Raw genomic sequence first — 12,127 nt, forward strand, 5'->3', positions numbered from 1 at the left:
TTAGTTACCCGTCCCCAGTGTAAAAGCTGTGGACCAAGCCCGTTCTGTTCTCTTTGGCAGCTAATCATTTATGACAAGTATGGTGATGAGAGCTTGAACTTGCATCATGCCATATGACATTAATTGTTACTTAATATTTAAATATCAGATACTTCAGCTATTTTTTCTGAACTCTGAATCGTCTTTGCATTGTTTTGCCACTGTTTCTTGAACAGAATGCAGTCCTTATAATGTTTTAATTTAGAACTGTTCTAATGACAGCACCATTCAAGAAGTAATCAGATTTTTGAAACAATTATAAAATATGACCTAAGTACTATATTCTATTCAGAATCATAACCTTTGATGCTTGTCTTTGCACATTCCAAAAAGATCATACAATTTGTGCAGACATTCTGTGGATAACGTACTCTACTTAAAACTGTGTATTTGTCTCAAATGTACCATATTATGATGCAGCTGATATATAACTGCTGATAAATAATATTTCCCTTTTCCTTGGAATGAATAGAAACAGTCATTTTCTTATAACTAATCCTTTCTACTCTTAGTATTTTTCTAGAAACAAAGAATTTGCAAGAATTTAAAATATATGCTTCTGCTACAGGTCGCATTAAGATTACATTTAGGTAAGATGCTTTGCAAGCAAATGTAATCTCCCATGGTTTCCACTTAAACTAAAAATCAATTATATGCATAATATTAAAATACCAGCCTGATACAAGTGTTAAGTTTTTTATTCACACAACATCATAGGAGATTCAAGCCAGCTTTACTCAAAATCTCTCACTTTGCAATAAAGGAAAATACCAGCGTCAAAATATTGCCCCTGGTTTTAGCCTGGCTGGTCAGTCATTATTCTAAACTTTATTATATACGCTGTTTATACTTCATCATTTAATACACAATGTGAACAGGGCTTTAAGAGTGCAGTTACACTGCCAATTCACATGGATGTGAAGCTTTTAAGGTGCATATTAATGTAAAAGTGGCAGTATAACTCAGAAGACTACCAACTGTACTAAAACCCTGAGGTGTCAGGAGGCCATCTCACATTAGTTTGTGCTGAGCACATTACAAGTTAGCCTTAGACGTTCAATATGTTTAATTATTTTACATAGTAGGAAATTTTTTTTGGATTTCATCAATAGGAAATACAGTATACAAAAATATTATTTAACAAAATAAGCAATTTAATTTTTATTAGCCATCATAGATAAATAAAAACAGAAAATACTGGAAAAACTCAGCCGGTCTGGCAGCATCTGTGGAGAGAGAAACAGAGTTAACGTCTCAAGTCCATATGACTCTTCTTCAGAGCTGAAGAGAAGTAGAAATGTGATGGGTTTTATAAAGTTTAGGAGAGGGTGGCAGGTGGAGCAAGATAGAAGGTCAGGGATAGGTGGGAGCTAAGGAGAGATTGACATATATGTCATAGACAGAAAACCAAGGGAATGTTAATGGTAGTGGTAAAGACTAAAGAAGTTTCTGAAAGTGGCATAAAGGTAAGATTGCAGAATGTGTTAATAGCAGAACAAGGGTCAGCGCTTTGCTTTCAAGGTTTTGCTTTCATCATCAGTTGGATATGTCATTAGAATTAAATATGATTTCCTACATTACAACAGTGACTACACTTCAAAAAGTACTTCATTATCTTTAAACTACTTTGAGATGTCTGCTGGTCATGAAAAGCGCTATATAAATGCAAGCCTTTCTTTTTCTTTTTATCAATGTGATTGTTTAATTTATTTTCACTGTTCAGTAACTAGTGCATTGTTTCTGTCACACTAAGAATTCCTAAGCGTGAATATTTAAATACCTTGCTAATCACACAATGCCAAAGATATTTTCGATTGATATTGACTTTCGGCAGTAAAAAAACTGAGTAGACAAAATTTCATAAGCAAGGCTAATTATAGATCTGCAGGGGTTTTCTGCTTCTACAGATTCCTGTCCATTCATTGTAATAGGCAGAAAATCACAGCAGAAAGCTCAACCAGCATATTTAAACTTGTACACTGTAGACTTGGAAGAAATCATCTGATTCTGATACACAGCAGGTGCACTTCCTGAAAAAAGTATAATACACAGTAAACTTAAAACATTGACCGTGGAAAGACACAATGAGAAGCAAATAAACATTGACAATGGAAAACCAAATTCAGATGTGAAGCAGATAAACAATATACTATCAAAAACGTACCAGAAAGAATACAATTCAATACAATTCAAAGGCAACGAGAACGTTCATTTAAAAGCTTTATTTAATTGGAGTTGAAAGAATGTAGCTATCATCTGCCTGTTTATCTTCCTTTTGATACTAAAACAACTCTTTAATATAGGAATATTATATACTTTAACAAAATGCAAAAAAAGGTTATATGCAGTTTAATTTTGAATTGTTAAAAAATATCTTCAAAATATTGACACTGACATGGGCAATGTTCTACTGCCACAACATCAGCCACATAAATGTAATTCACCCAGCCGCTATTTTGATGCACATTTTTGATTCCATGAATATTTTATGAAATGGCCCAAACTGAAGCCATATAACATTCCTGCATTACTGATGCCTACACCCGTAAGCTATGAACATTAGAGGCATGATTGAGTGCATTAAAATGAACTCATTCAGCAATGCATTGATTACTTGATGGAAAAACAATTTAGGCTGCGCTGACAAAAATACCAGAAGACACTACAATTTTGCATAAGAAGCCAGGCAACAATGCTAGCTGGTCTGGGGAAAAAAATCTAAGCTGCTTCCAGCTCCTTCAGACAGGTTGTACATTTAGACCTAGCCATAATTGCATGGGATGTTAATTAGGTCTGGAGATTGCTGCAGGTATTATTCAGGTAATTTGAAATGTCAGAAAGTAGGGGATGCACTGACTGACCTGCCTTGCTTGGCTGCGGACTTCAGCAACACTGGGAATAGCTAATAATTTCTCTTCTTTAGCTGGAAGATTTCGTCAATAAAAAAATAAGGGAAGAAATTACTGAACAATTTCAGTTGGTATTTTTTCTAAAAAAAAATCACTTGAAAAGCAAACCACATTCACATTATTCACAAAATTAAGAATCAAGGGTACAATGATAAGATATTTAAAATTTAAGTGATACCACATGTACACAAAAATAAAGATGTTTCAGCAAATATTGATTTATTAGTCAAGTACTGTATTTGATATGAAATTAAAATATCATGCTTACAATGTTAAAGAGAATCTTTGGCCACCGGGTTGTGTTATACTTACATTTTTTTTTAGTTTTGCACAAAGAAATAGGCTTTGGTTCAGTCCAAAAGCTCAAACAGAATTATTCTGAATATATGAATACTTTAACACAAGACACTTCATTACATTCCTAACTTTCATTCTCATTATAACCATATACGTAGTCAAAAGAGTTTTACATTACCCATAAAATAAGGATCGATTTGCATCGATTCTCATAACATCGTTTTATGCAATATATTGAAGTTTATGAAGTATCTATCAGAACTTCCAAAATCATTTACCATGTTGAGTATTTCTAAAAAATATAATTAAATATTGTGAAACATATTTTTAATGACAGCCTTTGGGACTGCCTTGAGGTGATTTCTACAAAGGATTGATATTCAAAGACAGGTTTAATGGATCACAGTCATCAGGAATTGGGTACCATGAAGGAACACGAACTATTTTTGGAGATAGACCTGTTTATTGGATCATTTATAAATGTGTAAATATCTTTCAAATGAATACTCAATGTTTAAACCGGTTCACAATCATTATCAACAAATGCTTGCAAGGTACAATACTAATATAATGATTGTTGGCCAGACCCCCAAGTTATTGGTCAGATCAGGTTAGGGACCAATAACGTTTTGTTTAAAGTAGACAAAGTTTGAGATTCAAAACACTAATTGAATAAAGCCACACGATTCCATGGATTTTAAACAAGCAAAAATACATTTTACAACACAAGGTCAGAAAGATAAACCAATTTACAATATCTATCATATACTTTAACATTTCAGGGTTAATATGAGGCACATGTGAATTAACAAGCAAACTGTGGTCGAACACATCACACTACATAATAAATGTCAAATGCGGCAAAAACAGGTTCCATGGAATTTTCAACAATCTGCCCAGCCATCAGTAACCCTGTGAGTCAACCTATCTCACTGAACTCCATCTCTGTCATTAGAGCTTCCAATCTTCATCCTCGCAGATCTAACCTGGAACTTCTCTCCAAAAGTAGCTCCAACTCAGATGGCATCAACGACGGCCCACCTCGCAGAGTTTCAATCTCGTCTCCCGAGATTCCGTTCCCCTAGATTCTTGAGTATACACTCAAGTACCAACTCACAAGCACAACTTCAGCTCTTCAGCCATGTCAAGCAGAACACTACTGCTCCAAAGGGGTATCTTTGCCCCAAAGGTCCACAGCACAGAGTCAACAAACTTCGGCTGCCTTCTTGGATCTTCAGGGGTCCTCCTGAGCTCTCTTTGATTATCAAGGCCTTCCATGAGCCCTCTTCACTTAAAAGTCTGCTACTGCAGCCCTTTTCTTAGTTGCAGCCTGTTTCTCTGCTCCTCTCTTTTTAACTGAACTGAGACCTTTTCCTGCCCCTGTTCCCTCTCCCCTGCCTGCGACAGTTCTTCTTGATGGTGTTCTACTCTTGGTCACCTGACCCAGGTTTTCACACTGTTTTTCTTCTCTGTGCCAGCCCGTTGGCCCATCCTCGGCCCAAAGGGCTTACACTGCCGAACTGCAGCATGTGCAGCCCTCTCCCAGTCATTCATTAGCTTTATGCAGACTTTACATCCTGCCAAAGTACTTTAGTTCCTATTGCGCGGGCACTTTGTTTAAGTGCATGAGTCCTTTAAATTGCGCAGCGGCAGTCAAAGTGTCTGCAGCTCGCACAGGAAATTTTGGGTTGTTGTGTGGCTATGTAACTTAGACAGAAATTTGAACAGAATGCATAACAGGCTGCCAGTTCACTATCGCCTGTTTTGAGCTACTACTGGAGACAAATTTCACCCTTGGCACTTTTTTTAGAAAACTTCTACCATTATCGTAAAAAATTGCATCTGTGTTCTACTACTAATCTGATCATACAATGCATTAGCATCTTAGCTATTGTCAAATGGTAGGTGGAATTTAATTCCACCCCCCTATGAGGGGGCGGGCTGGGGGTTGGGGTGCCCATATAAGTGTCATAGAGTCACAGAGTCATAGAGGTCTACAGCACAGGAAAAGGCCCTTTGGCCCATCGAGTCTGCGCCGGTCAAACAAGTACCTAAGTATTCTAATCCCATTTTCCAGCACTAGGCCCATAGCCTTGTATGCCATGGCATCGCAAGTGCACATCCAAATATTTCTTAAATGTTATGAGGGTTTCTGCCTCTACCACCCTTTCAGGCAGTGAGTTCCAGATTCCAATAACCTTCTGGGTGAAAAAATTCTTCCTCACATTGCCTTTAAACCTCCTGCCCCTTACCTTAAATCTATGCCCCCTGGTTATTGATCACTCCACCAAGGGGAAAAGTTCCTTCCTGTCGACCCTATCTATGCCCCTCATAATGTTATACACCTCAATCATGTCTCCTCTCAATCTCCTCTGCTCCAAGGAAAATAACCCCAATCTATCCATTCTCTCCTCATAACTAAAACTCCCCAGCCCAGACAATATCCTGATAAATCTCCTCTGCACCCTCTCTAGTGCAATCACATCCTTCCTATAATGTGGATTTCAGAACTGCACGCAATACTCTAGCTGTGGCCAAACCAGTGTTTTATACAGTTCCAGCATAACCTCCCTGCTCTTATATTCTATGCCTTGGCTAATAAAGGCAAGTATCCCGTATGCCTTCTTAACCACCTTAGCTACCTGTCCTGCTACCTTAAGGGACCGGTGGACATGCACACCAAGGTCCCTCTGATCCTCGATACTTCCCAGGGTCCTACCATTCATCGTGTATTCCCGTGCCTTGTTTGTCCTGCCCACGTGCATCACCTCACACTTATCTGCATTAAATTCCATTTGCCACTGATCAGTCCATCTGACCAGCCCATCCTCACTATTTACCACCCCAATTTTCGCGTCATCCACAAACTTATTGATCAACCCTCCGACATTCAAGTCTGGATCGCTTATATATACACCACACACAGCAAGGGACCCAACACCGATCCCTGTAGAACCCCACTGGACACAGGCATCCAGTCACAAAAACACCCCTCAACCATCATCTTGTGCTTCCTATCACCAGCCAATTCTGGATCCAATTTGCCAAATTGCCTTGGATCCCATGGGCTCTTACCTTCGTTATCAGTCTCCCATGTGGGACCTTATCAAAAGCCTTGCTGAAGTCCAAGTAGACTATGTCAAATGCATTGCCCTCATCTACACAACTAGTCACCTCTTCGAAAAATTCAATCAAATTGGTCAGACATGACCTCCCCTTAACAAAACCATGCTGACTGTCCTTGATTAATCCCTGCCTCTCCAAGTGTAGATTAATTCTGTCCCTCAGAATTGCTTACAATAGTTTCCCCACCACTGAGGTTAGGCTGACTGGCCTGTAGTTTCCTGGTTTATCCCTTCCTCCCTTCTTGAATAACGGTACCACATTGGCTGTCCTCCAGTCCTCAAGCACCTCTCCTGTCGCCAGAGAGGTATTGAAAATTATTGCCAGCGCGCTTGCTATCTCCTCCCTTGCCTCACTCAACAGCCTGGAATACATTTCATCCAAGCCTGGAGAGTTATCTACTTTTAAGCCTGCCAGACCACTTAGAACCTCCTCCCTTTCTATGCTAATTTTAAAAATTATATCACAGTCCTTCTGCCTGATTTCCATACCCACATCATCCCTCTCACTTGTGAACACCGACACAAAGTATTCATTTAGAACCTTACCTATCTCTTCCCGCTCCACACACAAATTACCACTATGGTCCTTAATGGGCCCTACTCTTTCCCTAGCTATCCTCTTACTCTTAATGTACTTGTAAAATAACTTTTACAAGTACATTAAGTGGATGGAAAGGCACGGATGGACAGCCCGTTGCCTTCCCGACTCCGCTGATTAAGTCAGGGGCGACGGTTGAGGGTGACCTTCCTGTCTGGTGGCCAGTTGAGGCCCTTGAGTGGCCAAATTAAGGGTCACTTAAGGGCCTCATCCCGTTGTTTCCCTGTAGGCTTGGGTGGGGAGACCTTCCTGATCGGGCACCCGGTGATTCACGGAAGGCCCCCCAATGGCCTCCTTGATGTCAGGCAAAATTTCATAGACAGAAGAAAAATTCCATTTTTGTAAGACAGAATGCAAAGTATAGGGAAGTTTTTAAAAAAGGCTTTGAATGGGCATCAATGAACTAAACTGAATGGGGAAGTTGAAGCTCATAGAAATTGAAAGTAGGCTGGCATAAGTTGCTGGTGTGATATTGAACAAACCCCATTAGACCATCTACCTGCTCAGCCTTGTGCAAAGTATTTTTGTGGGGGCTAATGCCAAATATTGTAAATAGGTGGGATTTTCCCTGAATTGCACTAAGTGCATTCATGGGCATAAAAATCGGCGTTTTCCCTGCCGGCTGCAATGGCAGGTTTTCATGCCGTATCATCTGCTTCCCAATCCATTAATTATTCAGGCACGGGAAGCAAGCCATATTGCTGGCAGGCGGCCTCTGATTCGCCCGCCATGCCGTGACTGTGCCTCTTCCTCACTCTGGGCGTCATATTTAAACAGCAGCCGTGTGCACAGCTCTCAATGCCTACAGCCCAGGACTGCTTAACTCAAGACATGGCCCCGAAAGCCAAGAAGGTGGCAGCGCCAAAGTTCAGTGGTGCAACACTGGACTGCCTTTTGGACGTCATGGAGGCTCACTGCAATGTCTTCTACCACCGCTCTGGCCGCAGGAGGTCCACCAAGCTCACCACAAAGGCTTGGGAAGCAGTAGCAGTGGTGGTAAGGGCCAACACTGCACAGAAGAGGTCAGCCACCCAGCGTAGAAAGAGGATAAATGGTCTCATCTATGCTGCCAGGGTAAGTCAACCATCTCATCATTCCCAACTCACACAATCACAAGCCCATCAGTCATTCACAGGATCTCACGCACTACCTGTTCAATGGCCATCACCACTCACTCTCTCATCTCCTCTGCAGATCGTGTTCTCATCCCATCCATGGCACCACTCACCACCCACACATGCCAGGCATCCTTCTCATCTGCCCTGGCATGTGTCTTTCTCACATTCTCTCCATCCATCTTTATGCAGGAGAAGATTGTGCACAATTGCAGGGAGAGGTCCCAGACTGGGGATGGAGTGCCAGAACTCAAGGTCCTAATGGAGGACAGAGCCATCGAGCTGGCTGGAAAGGATGTGGACAGTGCCTGCAGCGATGGAGAGGTCGGCGGTAAACACCCACGTGAGCATCCTACTCCAGATCATCCATCAGTCCACGCTACTGTGAGTGCATGCTCCTGTTTTTTACTCAGCTGTCATGCACTAATTATCTCTGCTTTCTTTTGTAGGCACCTCTGCCAGGTGCCTGATGCCCTCAGCCAACCAGGCCCTCAGCTCCAGCCCCAAGGACACCTCGGATGAGGAACCAGAACACAGCAGCCTTGAAAACCCATCCCAGCATTCACCCACACCCTCCACCAGTGCAGAGATTCACATCTCAGTGGGGCCTAGATCTAGAGGAACCTGGGGGTCACGATCTGGTGAGCACAGTGCACACTGTGATGGAGGCAGAGACATCCGAGGTCACCAGCACTCAGAGGACTGCTGGAGGCACGATTCAGCTGAGTCTGAGTCAGATGACGAGCCTCTGGGCTCAGTTTTAAATCAGTTGCTGGAGCTGCAAAGACAAGCAGGGGATTATCAGGAAGGGATGTCAGCTGCATTCCTGATTGCAACAGATAACGGAGGAGTCCGTCCGCCTTCAGTCTGAGGTAATCGCGTCGTCATGCTAATGCACTGAGGTCAAGGCTGATAGGATGGTGGCTGCTATGGAGACCCCTCGGTCCAGGACATCGGTCCTGCACTGCTGCAGGATATGCACTTCATTAGTGTAGGCATTGGTGGCATCCATCAGTGTCAATGCTAGAGGAGTGCGGGGCACCTCAATCTCATTCCAGTTGCCCCTTCCCCTCGAGGAGTTATCCAGGGTCCCTCAGGCATCCATAGGGAGGAGGACCAGCAATTGGACACCCCAGGGCCATTCACTCTGGTGACTGCAGGAGTGTCCAGCCGATCCCAATCCCCTCTTCCTGTGACCCCATCACCTCAAGCTCCACAGGCCGAGGAGGGTGTACCTGCTCGACAGCAGGAGACCCAAAGCAGGCCGGGGTCCTCCAGAGGATGCCTGCCAAAGTCATCACAGACACAGGGCGTAGCAGTGAGCAGGGTGCCTCCACCTCCACCTCCACTGTGAATGTCGAGGATGCACTCAGACATAGCAGTAGGATTAGGGAATCAATAAAATAATAGGAGCACAATGGTGGCATGGGTATTCACAACATGTATATCATGTTCACAACTGTAAATAGAATCGTACCCATTCCATACCTCTTGTACATGCCTCCTTGTTATGATGACCTGTGTTGCAGTCAATCAGATGACACACCATGGTCCCTCCCCCGACTTGTTGCACATGTTGCTATTATGGGCTTCTCGTCAAAGTAGTGTGCTTCCATATCACCACAGTGTGTACCCTTTTTGAACATCATTCTTGGCATCAGTGATGTTTCAGCCTTAATGTTAAGTGTGCTTGAGGAACAAACCTCATTCACGTGCTTTGAAGGGTCATGTCATGTTTACTCTTGGCTGTATAAGATTGAGGCGAGGTGTTCTCCTACCTCGTCTACATTCTTGAAGGGTGAAGGTGCAGTGTACAAGGAGAGATGTATTTACACATGGAAAAAGGTCATATATTGTGCAACTCCATGTGCTCTCTGCCTCTTGGCGGGGTTTTCATGCTATAGGCCCATACTCAGACCTCGTGTGTGCTGTTGTCAGCCAACTGCGTTTTCAACTTTCAGAGGTGTACATCTGCTAAGCTCACCAATAAATGGGACACCTTGCCACCTCAAGATGATGAAGCTCAGCCACTCTCAGCCACATTATCGTCCTGGCACTTGAAAGTCCAACCTTGTGCGTCTCTCACCCTGTAGTTGTGTGTCTTGCGGGGACAAGGGTCTCATCACGAACTAAGGATGCAATGCTGTGTGTCCCCTCACCTGAGCACTTGCCAGCTCACTGATGCTAATTCCAAATAGTCATATCTGGCAGGCAATAGAGGTTTTGAGCAGGCTCTGAAAGCGCATATGGTTGCTTTAGACAATGTGTTGGGGAGCAATGGGAAAGGATGTACTGAAGCTGAAGTACGCTCTTTATTCGCAATGACACATGCCCTTGAGGGCTTCATGGTGTGTGTGCATTTTGGACTTGGCAAGGGCCAGAGCTAGCAATGAGGACACAATGTCTGTGTTAAAGAGGAGGCATTTTATGACTGGCAGGCAAGTGTTTAACAACATACTCAGGTGATCCACATCATCTCAAGCTGAGGATAAATGCAGCCTGTGATCCCTAATTGAGAGTGCCGGATGTTACTGTGGTTTGGAAGAATCCACCACAGATGACTGAGTTATCTATAAATGGATTGACAGCAGCAGAACGTCATCAGCTCCCTTGCCTAAGTGTGAACTATTGATGTTACACAGAGTGCGTAGTTCCGTTGCTTCAGGTGGTTCTCCTTGAGGAGCCTTGTCACATTGAAGGCATACAGCTATGAGACGACTGAGGATCAACCAATAGCTCCTGGCTCTTGCAGGGTGCTGTTGCAACTAGGATGCTGGACAGACACTGGAAGAGGCATCATCTTCTGATGTCTGATGCCGGGATTCCCTCCTCCAGTTAACACCACATCTCAGCAAGGACACATGCTGCCAAGGATCCATCATCCTTCAAAGGATCAGGACAATGTGAGCCTGATGTGTAACTATTCAGTCTCATATTGAAGTGCAGGGGCGAAATGAGAGGAATTGCAATGCTAGTGCTCATGCTGGCCGATGAAGGAGGGCTCATGTCCAATAGGGTACTCATTACAACTCATCATCCTCCTGGTGGAATCTGGTGGCTATCAGGACCTCATGTGCATGCCTGCTTCGTCTGGCCCATGCTATGGCCTCTTCCCCTGCTGCCTCATCTTCCTTGAATTCATCACCCTCAAGCCCTTCGAGGTCCTCCTCATTGGAGGAGATGTGCAGTTCCTCCATCTCATGTGGCAAGTTGTCCCCACTTTGCAGCACCAGGTTGTGCAGCATGCAGAAAGCCATGATGATCCGTGAGACCCTCTGGGGATTGTACTGGAGTGCTCCACCAGATCTGTCCAGGCATCGGAATCACATCTTTAGGATCCTTATGGTGTGCTCCACCAATGCTCAGCTAGTGCCATGAGCCTCGTTGTACCTTCTCTATGCAGGGGTCTGAGGCTGCTGCATGGGTGTCATCAACCATGTGCTTTGCAGGTACCCTTTGTCAACAAGGAGCCAGCCCTGGATCCTGTTTGATCCCTTGAAGATGTCCGGGATCTGTGATGTACTCAAGATGTATGAGTTGTGGACGCTTCATGGTTACCTGGCGCCAACTTGCATGATCAGTTTCTTGTGGTCGCAGACCACATTGAGCGAGTGCTAGCCTTTCCGGTTTATGTATTGCAGTGCCTGTTGCCAAGGAGCTTTTGTAGCCATGAGTGCAGTGGTGGCACTCTGCACCTGTGGGAATCCTGTAATCTCAGCAAAGCCCAGTGCTCTGGCGTCCTGGCTTACTGGTACTCTGGCATAATCTAATATGTCTCTGGTGTCTTGCCTTCCTGTCAAGTTGACGTAATTGGGGTCTTGGCAAAAAGGGTGTCTGTGCCCTCATGAATGCATTTGTGCGTGGACACTTGGGAGGTCCCACAAAAGGTCCCCAGTGGAGCCCTGGAAGGAACCACTGACTTAGAAGTTCAGAGCGGATGTTATTTTCACAGCCACCGGCAATGGATGCCCTTCCAGTCCCCGTGGCGCCAATTCCTGGAGAATGTGGCAAATGTGAGTCACCAGATCCCTGGACATGCGGAGC

At 43.8% G+C, this 12,127-nt stretch overlaps 1 protein-coding gene across 3 annotated transcripts in view; it reads right to left on the bottom strand.

Annotated features, from left to right (window-relative positions):
• ttc29 (tetratricopeptide repeat domain 29) overlaps positions 1-12,127 on the bottom strand; it is a 697,530-nt gene that overhangs the window by 477,956 nt on the left and 207,447 nt on the right. The window lies entirely within an intron of this gene.

This window comes from Cetorhinus maximus, chromosome 1 (genome assembly GCF_964194155.1).
Source record: "Cetorhinus maximus chromosome 1, sCetMax3.hap1.1, whole genome shotgun sequence".
Classification (NCBI taxonomy): Eukaryota; Metazoa; Chordata; class Chondrichthyes; order Lamniformes; family Cetorhinidae; genus Cetorhinus; species Cetorhinus maximus.